Source organism: Callithrix jacchus, chromosome 1, assembly GCF_049354715.1.
Source record: "Callithrix jacchus isolate 240 chromosome 1, calJac240_pri, whole genome shotgun sequence".
Classification (NCBI taxonomy): domain Eukaryota; kingdom Metazoa; phylum Chordata; class Mammalia; order Primates; family Cebidae; genus Callithrix; species Callithrix jacchus.
In genome coordinates, this window is record NC_133502.1 from 75,412,488 (window position 1) to 75,421,388 (window position 8,901).

An 8,901-nucleotide genomic window follows, 5' to 3' on the forward strand; every position below is an offset into this window, starting at 1 on the left:
AAGTATATATTCTAACAAAGCTTTCTCAGATTCTGTTCAGTGAAAACTACAAAATATAAATGAAACAAATCAAAGAATACCTAAATAAATGGACAAACATATTGTGTTTATCTTCATAGTAAAAGTGTCAGTTCTGCCCTAATTAATCTGTAAGTCTGATGTAATTCCTATCCAAATCCCAACAAAATCATCTGTAGATTTAGAAAAGCTGATTCGAAATTTTATGTGAAGAAACAAATGAGAGAAATCAAATATTTTCAGAAAATAATAATGCGGAAGGATCACACTATGCAATTTTTTAATTGTGGTAAAATATATAACATAAATTTTTTATATTTTTTTATTTTTAAGTAGGCAAAAGGCGCATATATTTTTAAAAGTCCTTTACATAAGTACATGAGAACTTGATATAAATACATAGAAACCGCAGGCAGGGCCCAGGGCCTGGGAGAGGTGAGCAGGCAATAACTTAGGGGTCAGAGAGGGGCTGGGAGAGGGGAAATTGCATACATTAGCGGGGGTCTGCCCCACAGAGCCCCCGAGACTGGGGCCCTGAGCACCTGGGTCTTGGGACCACCCAGTTTCATGGATACCCGGGGTTTGGGCCCACTAAGCCCTTGTAGGTGGGTGTGCAGTCCCAGAGTAGACACCCAGAGCCCCTTCCCACTTGGGAGGAGAGGCCCAGAGGGCCCTGGCACTGCCAGTCATCTCTGCCACCGCTGGGGGCCGCCCAGCTGGTCAATGAGCTTGTCCAGGGTGTTGATTGGCAGTTCCCGGCCCAGTCGCCGCCCTTTGTCCAGCAGATCCTGCTTCAGCCGCTCCACACGATCCAAGACCCCAGGGCCATGAGGGTCCCTCGGCGGGAGGCACAGGAGCCTGATGGCATCCACGATGACCACGTCATCATCCACCAGGGACTTGGGGGAGAAGTTGAAGTCGCTGTCCAGGCCGGCGTCAGACTCTGTGCTGCTGTTGTAGCTGGTGCAGATGAGGTTTGCCACCTCACACGCCAGCCTGGGGGCCTTGGCCGCGCGTCCCCGAGGTCACCGCTTCCGCTTGCTCCCTGCTCCTCTGTCCCGCTTTCTCTTGGTGGACAGAAAGTGCTTCTGAATTAGTGACAGGAACACACCTTCAACGGCCGAGACGAAGCAGTTGAGGTGCCGGTGGTTCTCCCCCAGCAGCTCCCGCGTGAGCGCCTCGCCCGTGAACTGCAGCCCGATGACCACGCACTTGTCCCAGGCCAGCTCCTCGCGGGCCAGCTCCACCAGCCGCCGCACCTTGGCAGCGATGCACAGGTACTTGAAGAAGCGCTGGTGCGCCGACCAGAACTGGCCCCAGAGGAACTTGCGCTACTCCAGGCCGATCCAGTCGGCGTCTTACTGGAACACGCTCAGGGCCTCGGCCCACAGCGGGGCAGCACGGCTGTAGACAAGCTCAAAGGCTGGGGTCAGCAGGATCTCCTCGATGCGGAAGGTGAAGACACAGAAGCTGAGCTGGCGTGCGATGTACATGCCGCTGACCTTCATGTCCATGGCCACGATCTCCATGGCCGATGCCCCTCTTCTCCACAGCCTGCAGGAACTCCGCAAAGTTCCGGAAGGGTGTGCCCTCTCCCCAAATCCCTAGGCAGCTCATGTAGATCATGTTCCGAGGCTCAGAGGCACCTGTGGCACTGGCGTAGACCACTCCGGCCAGGGGCAGCTGGTCCAGCACAGCCTTGCCCATCTTGGTAGGACCGGCGTTCTTGGCTTTGCGACATTCGTTGAACACAATGACGCCCTCGAAGGCCTCCCCACACCAGTCCAGGATCTGCCGGAGGCGTGTGCGGTGCTGGCCACCATCCTGGCTCTCCCCGATCAGGGCAGAGTAGGTGTCGAAGAGGACGCCTTGATCTTGCTGGGCGCGTGCACTGCGATGCCCAGGGCCTCGATGTCCCGCAGGTCACGCTCTACGTTGTACTTGAGGTCATTGGAGACGCTGAACCACAGTGCCTTCTTCCAGCCCCGCAGGTGGTTCTCCAGGATGATTCCGGCCACCGTCCGGCCCTTGCCCATGCCTGCCCCATCGCCGATGAGGAAGCCCACGTGCTGCCTGCTGGGGAGCAGGACCTCGTGTTGCCGGCAGGCGTAGGTGATGGCCTCTAGTTGCAGGGCAGACAGGGCCCCACTGTCGGAGGGCAGGGCCAGGGTGTAGGTGATGTCTGGGGGCGGACGCTGGACAGTGTGCTGGTCTCCACCTCGCGGTCTGGGTGCAGCTTCCCGATCTTGGACTTCGACGGCACGTAGTCGGCATAGGTCTCCGTGTGCCCCGGCTCCTCCGCCTCCTCCTCCTCAGCCTCGTCCTCCTCCTCTGGCTGGCTATGCCCAGTCTGCTCCTGGTAGCTGACAAGAAGTGGGATGCTGTGGGAGGGCAGAAAGTCCTTGAAAGCTGGAAATAGCCTGCTGAGCGGGAACAGCTTATTATGGGTGGAGGAGGCAGGGTTCTCATGCTAGGTGGTGGACACCTGGGTGAGGCTGTTGGTCAACAGGAACTCAGGCGTGTCCGCGATGTCCGACAGGGAGTCCACGGACAAGGAGAAGATGGAGATGTTGGAGAAGTCCTCAAAACAAGGGGAGTCCTGAGCAAAGTCGCAGGTCTTTGGTGGCAAGCTGGAGGCAGTGGCCGTAGGGGCATAGCTGGTGTCTGGGCAGGGCTGGCTGCTGAGGAAGGACCACTCCGGCCAGGGACAGTTCATGAACTGGCGGCTCTCTCTGGAGAAGGCGGGATATGGCGGCAGCAACAAGGCGTTCCAGTAGGGGCAGTGCAGCATGGCGCTCTGCGGGAATGGCGGGCTGTACAGGAGGCTGCCTGCCGGCGGGGATTCATGCTGCGGGTAATCCCTGTCCATGGCGGGCGCCACTGCAAGCATCGGGCAGGGGTGTGGTCCTCGGCCAGGCGGAGGGCGGGGGGCTCCGCGACCCAGGGCAACCACGGTGTCTATCTGGGCTTCTCGCTCTGTGGTGGTGGCGGTGGCGGTGGCATCATGATCTCCGGCCGGAGTCCGGCCGGGGTCCGGCCGGGCGCGCGGAGCCGCGGCGCCTCAGTTTCTCCAAACCTTGCAGCGGCCGCGGCTCACTTCCGGGTTTCGGGCCATTTTAACTATTTTTTAAGTGTATAACAACTCAGTGTCGTCAATTATATTCACAATGTTGTACATTTATCAACACTATCTACAGTTATTTCAAAACATTTCCATCACTCTAACAGAAAGTTTATGCCTATTAAGCGATAAATCTCCTTTCCTTCCTATTACAGCCTCTAGTAATCTAAAATCTACTTTCTTTATCTATAAATTTACCTATTCTAGGTACCTTATATAAGTGAAATCATATAATATTTCTTTTATATTTGGCTTTTTAAACTTAGAATAACATTTTAAAAGTTCATCTGTGTTGTAGCATGTGTTAGAATTTCATTGATTTTTAAGGCTGAGTAATAATCCATTGTATGAATACATTGTATTTTGTGTATCCATACACAGGACACTGGGTTCTTTTCACCTTTTGACTATTGTGAATAATGCTACTATAAATGTGATGTACAAGTATCCATTCGCGTCTCTGTTTTCAGATCTTTGGGGTATATAACTAGGCAAGGAATTGGTAGGTCACATGGTAATTCTGTGTTGAACTTTTTGAGAAACTGCAAAATTGTTTTCCACAGTGCCTGCACCACTTGACATTTCAATTAGAAATGTATAAGGATTTCAATTTTATTAGATCTTTGTCAACACTTGTTATCTTCTGCTTTTCTTTTGTTTTATTATGGTTGTCCTACTAGTTGTGATGTGGTATTTCGTGATTTTAATTTGTATTTTTCTAAGGGCTAATGAAATTGGCAGTCTTTCATTTGCTTACGAGCCATTTATATGTCTTCTTTGGAGAAATTCTGTTCAGGTTCTTTGCCCAATTTTTAATTGAATAGTTTGATTTCTTGCTGTTAAGTAGTAAAATATTTTATATATTTTTGATATTAGGTCTTTATCAGACATGTGGTTTGCAAATATTTTTTACATTCTATGGTTTATCTTTTCACTCTCTTCATAGTGTGCCTTGAGTCACATATATTTTTAATTTTAATGAAGTTTCAGTTATCTTTTTTTATTTTGTTGTCCATACCTTTGACATAATATTTAAGAAACCATTGCCAAATCCAAGGTCATGAAGGTTTGACCTTATGTTTTCTTCAAAGAGTTTTATAATTTTATCTTTAGGTATTTTTATTTCTAGTTAATTTTTGTATATAATTTAAGGTAATGGTAAAACTTTATTCTTTTGCATGTGGATATCCATTTATCTAGAATTATTTCTTGAAGACATTGTTCTTTCTCCATTGAATGGTTTTGGTATACTTGTTAAAAGCCAATTGCACTTTTGTTCTTTTTATTTTGAAGACGGTGTTTCATTCTGTCAGCTTAGGCTGGAGTGCAGCGGCACAATCACAGCTCACGGAAGCCTCTGCTTCCTGGGTTCAAACCCTCCTTCCTCCTCAGCCCCCAAGTATCTGGGACTACAGGCATGTGCCACCAAGCCTGGCTACTTTTTGTTTGTTTGTTTAATTGTAGAAACAAAGTTTCACATGTTGCCCAGGCTGCTCTTGAGCTCCTGGGCTCAAGAAATCTGCCCTCCTTGGCCCTCCAAAGTCCTGGGATTACAGGTGTGAGCCAACACAGCCTGAATGTCTTTCAGTGGTCATTATCGTTAAGTTTTGTCTATTTCATTGAAGTTTTCAAATACTAACTTCTAGTATTTTTTTTATGTATTGTTTTCCTACTCTTTGTATCATTTCTGCTATAATCTGTATTATTTCCTTTTTTTACTTATTTTGATTAAAGTTTGTATTTATTTTTCTACTTATCTTAAGGTGACAATCTAGACTATTGGTTTGAGATCCTCCTTCTTTTTGTTTTTAATATAAGTGCTTTGGGCTATCATTTCTCTCTAAGCACTGCTTTAGCTGTACTTCAAAATAAGAATTAACTGCTTTTGTTTGCATTCCAAACTTTGGCATTTTGTGTTTTATTTTTCATCCATGTATTTTCTAAGTTTCTTTTTAAAACTTCCTTTTTAACAATGGGTTATTTAGTACTGAGTTTTTTATTTTCACATATTTGTAATTTTAAAAATTTTCCTTCTGTTTATTGATTTCTAGCTTTATTCCATGTGATCAAAGAAGACACTTTACATAATTGCAGCCTTTTAAAATCTAAGACTTTTTTTATGGCCTAGCACATGGTCTATTCTGGAAAATGCTCCATGCACACTGAGGAGGATCTCTATTTTGCTGTTCTTAGGTAAACAGTTCTAAAAATTTCTGTTCAATGTTGTTGGTGCACAGTGTTGCTCATGTCTTCTATGTTACTCTATTTTTGTCAAATTATTCTATTGTTAAAATTATTATATTTATTATTAAAAATTTGATATTGAAGTTACTAACTAGTATTGTTGAATTATCTATTTCTCTCTTCAACTCTATCATTTTTCTTTGTGTGTTATGAGGCTCTATTTTAGGTTCATATAGACTTATGATTGCTATAATTTCTTGATGGACAAATTCTTTTATTATTAAAAACTGTCTCTCTTTATGTCTACTGACATCTTTTGTATAAGCTTTATTTGTCTGAAATGTATAGCTATCCAGCATTCTTATAAAGTTTGCATAATGTGTTTTTCCACCCTTTTACTTTCTTTCTTTTTTTTTTTTTTTTTTTTGAGATGGAGTTTCGCTCTTGTTACCCAGGCTGGAGTGCAATGGCGCGATCTCGGCTCACCACAACCTCCGCCTCCTGGGTTCAGGCAATTCTCCTGTCTCAGCCTCCTGAGTAGCTGGGATTACAGGCACGTGCCACCATGCCCAGCTAATTTTTTGTATTTTTACAAAATGCTGACCAGGATGGTCTCGATCTCTTGACCTTGTGGTCCACCCACCTCTGCCTCCCAAAGTGCTGGGATTACAGGCGTGAGCCACCGCGCCCAGCCCCACCCTTTTACTTTCAACTTGTATTTCTTTGAATCTCATCTATTTCTCTTATACACAACATATCGTTGGATCATGATTGTTTTATTCTATTTTATATAATTTTCTCATCTCTGACCATTTAGACTTAATGTACCTTTTAAAGTATGTTTTGTGGCTGTCATTGTGTCATTTGGTTTCTCTGTGTAATATGTAATTTTTGTTCATTTAGTACTCCATTACTACATTCTTTTGTGTTAAATCAGTATTTTCTAGTGTATCACTTTAATTCTTCTGGATTTTCTTTTACTACATTTTTCAACTTATATTCTTAGTGGTTGCCTTAGTAATCACAATTACCATCTTAATATATAACATTTTTGTTTTCATTAATGCTGATATGATATTATTGGTATATAGCAGGTTTGCTCTTGTCAAGCATTGTTCTTTCCTTCCTCCTGTGGTGCCATTATCATCATACAAATGACTTCTTTATACATGATGTCCATCAGCATAGTTTTGTAATTCTTGCTTTATTCAGTTGTATTTTAAATCAGGTATTTACCTATATAGTCACCTTTGCCAGTATTATTTATTTTTTTATGTGGCATTGAGTTACTGGCTAGTGTCTTTATTTTTGAGCTAGAAGGACTTTCTTTAGTATGCTTGTAAGGCAGGTGGTCTAATGATGAATTCTCCAGTGTTTGTTTATCTGAGAATGTCTTAATCTCTCATGTGTTTTTGAAAGATTTTATGATGAATATAGAATTTTTGTTGGCAATGTTTTTCTTTTAGTGCTTTGACTATGTCATCTACTGCTTTCTAGACTCCATATTTTGAATGCATAAACAGCTGTTAATCTCATTAAGGAGTCTTGTGGTGCTATTTTGGTCTCCTCAGTTTACCTGTTGCCACAGGGGCTCCCTCTTGTTACCCCTGGTCGTGCTTAAGGGGCCACATGGGGTTTCCCCTAGCTAAGCCACCCAGTGTCTTCCTGTGAGGGAGGGGAATCTGAGGCCTATGGAGATAAAGAGAATTCCCTAATGTGAGGCTTGCTGTGGTGGGATCCTCTTTGTGGGGCATGGAGAATGCATCTGTGGTCTTGTGCTTGTTCTGGCAGAATACCCCCTAGTGGTGGCCGTTGCCTACTCTGATGTCTCTGGGTGGTGGAGTAGCACCTTAGGCCTGTGAATACAAAGCAAATTCCTTGGCTAGGCACTTGTGGTATGGTTTTTCTTTCTAGTGCCATCTGGGCACCCTGTATCTCTCAGTGCTAGAGGAAAGTCCCAGGTTCAGTGGTAAAGAACACTACCCTTGGCTGCTTAATGTTAGCAGTGGTACTGGACTCACTTGCTATTGTATTCAGGACTCTCATTCAGTTTTAAGAGAAATAAGCAAATAGGGGCTACCTTTATATTGATAAGAAACACCAGAGTTGGCCAGCCTGTGTTCCTGTGCTGGGTGAGGAGATGAGAGACCCCACTTGTCATGTTTCTCCTTCAGTCCTGGCATTCAAAGCAGCTCACCTTCCTCTTTCTACCCCTCAGAAATTACATGTAGTCACCTCTTGCATTATTTCCAAGGTATACAGTTGTAACTAGCAGAGAGAAGAGGGTCAAGGAGTCTTCAGAAGCTTATCTTGCCTGGAAGTACCCAACTGATTATTGATACCAGTGCAAAAGCAATTCAATAAAGAAAGGGATGCTTATTCAAAAAATGATGTTGGAGCAATAGGACCCATAGGTATAAAAAGGAAACCTCCAACTAAACTTTGCATCCTATGTAAGAATTAACTCACTATGGATCACAGACTCAAATTAAAATATAAAACTCTCAGTTTTGCAATATAAAATAAAATTGGGGTAATGTAAAAATAAATGAAGAGTACTTAAACTTGACCCCATATATGTGATTCATATAAAAATATGACAAATTGATCTTATCTAAATTAATAACTTTTTCTCAGTGATAACCCATGTTAAAAGGATGAAAAGAACAAATTGCAGATAGAGAGAAAATACTTGTAAGCCACATATCTGACTAAGAACTAGTATATAAAATACATATAGATTTCTCAAAACTCAACAGTTTAAAAAATCCTATTAGAAAATAAACCAAAATCAAAGATTACATGCAGATGGCAAATAAGCACAGGAAGAGATGTTCAACATCATTGTTAGTAGGGAAGCTCAAACTAAAATCACATTAAGATATCAGCACTTATCCGGGCACAGTGGCTCACACCTGTAATCCCAGCACTTTGGGAGGCCGAGGTGGGCGGATCACCTAACGTCCGGAGTTTGAGACGAGCCTGACCAAAATGGAGAAACCCCCCATCTCTACTAAAAATACAAAAAATTAGCTGGGCGTGGTGGCTCTTGCCTGTAATCCCAGCTACTCGGGACCTGAGGCAGGAGAATCTCTTGAACCCAGGAGGTGGAGGTTGTGGTGAGCCAAGATGGCGCCATTGCACTCCAGCCTGGGCAACGAGAGCAAAACTCAATCTCAAAAAAAAAAAAAAAAGATATCAGCACTCACCTATCAAAATGGCTATTTGTTTTTAAGTGACAACATCAAACGCTGACAAGGATGTAGAGAAAACGATCACTTGCACATTGCTGGTGGAAATGTAACATTATAGCTGCTCTGCAAATGGTTTGGCAGTTTCTGGTAAAACTAACCCTTCAAAATTATCTCATGACTTAGGAACTATGCTCTTTGGCATTTATTCCTGCATAATGAAACTGTGTCTACATGAAACCTGTGCATGACTTCTTAAAGAAGCTTTATACAAAATAGCCAAATCCAGAATCAACCTGAATGTCATCGATGGGTGAATGCTCAAACTGATTCATGTATACCTTGAGATAACAGTCAACAACAAAAAGAAACAAACTATGGATACAC

The 8,901-nt window shown here is 43.6% G+C and overlaps 1 pseudogene; it reads right to left on the minus strand.

Moving 5' to 3' along the window:
* Positions 1-313: 313 nt before the first annotated feature.
* LOC100392121 (protein strawberry notch homolog 2 pseudogene) lies at positions 314-2,908 on the minus strand (annotated as a pseudogene).
* Between the last annotated feature and the right edge of the window lie 5,993 nt (positions 2,909-8,901).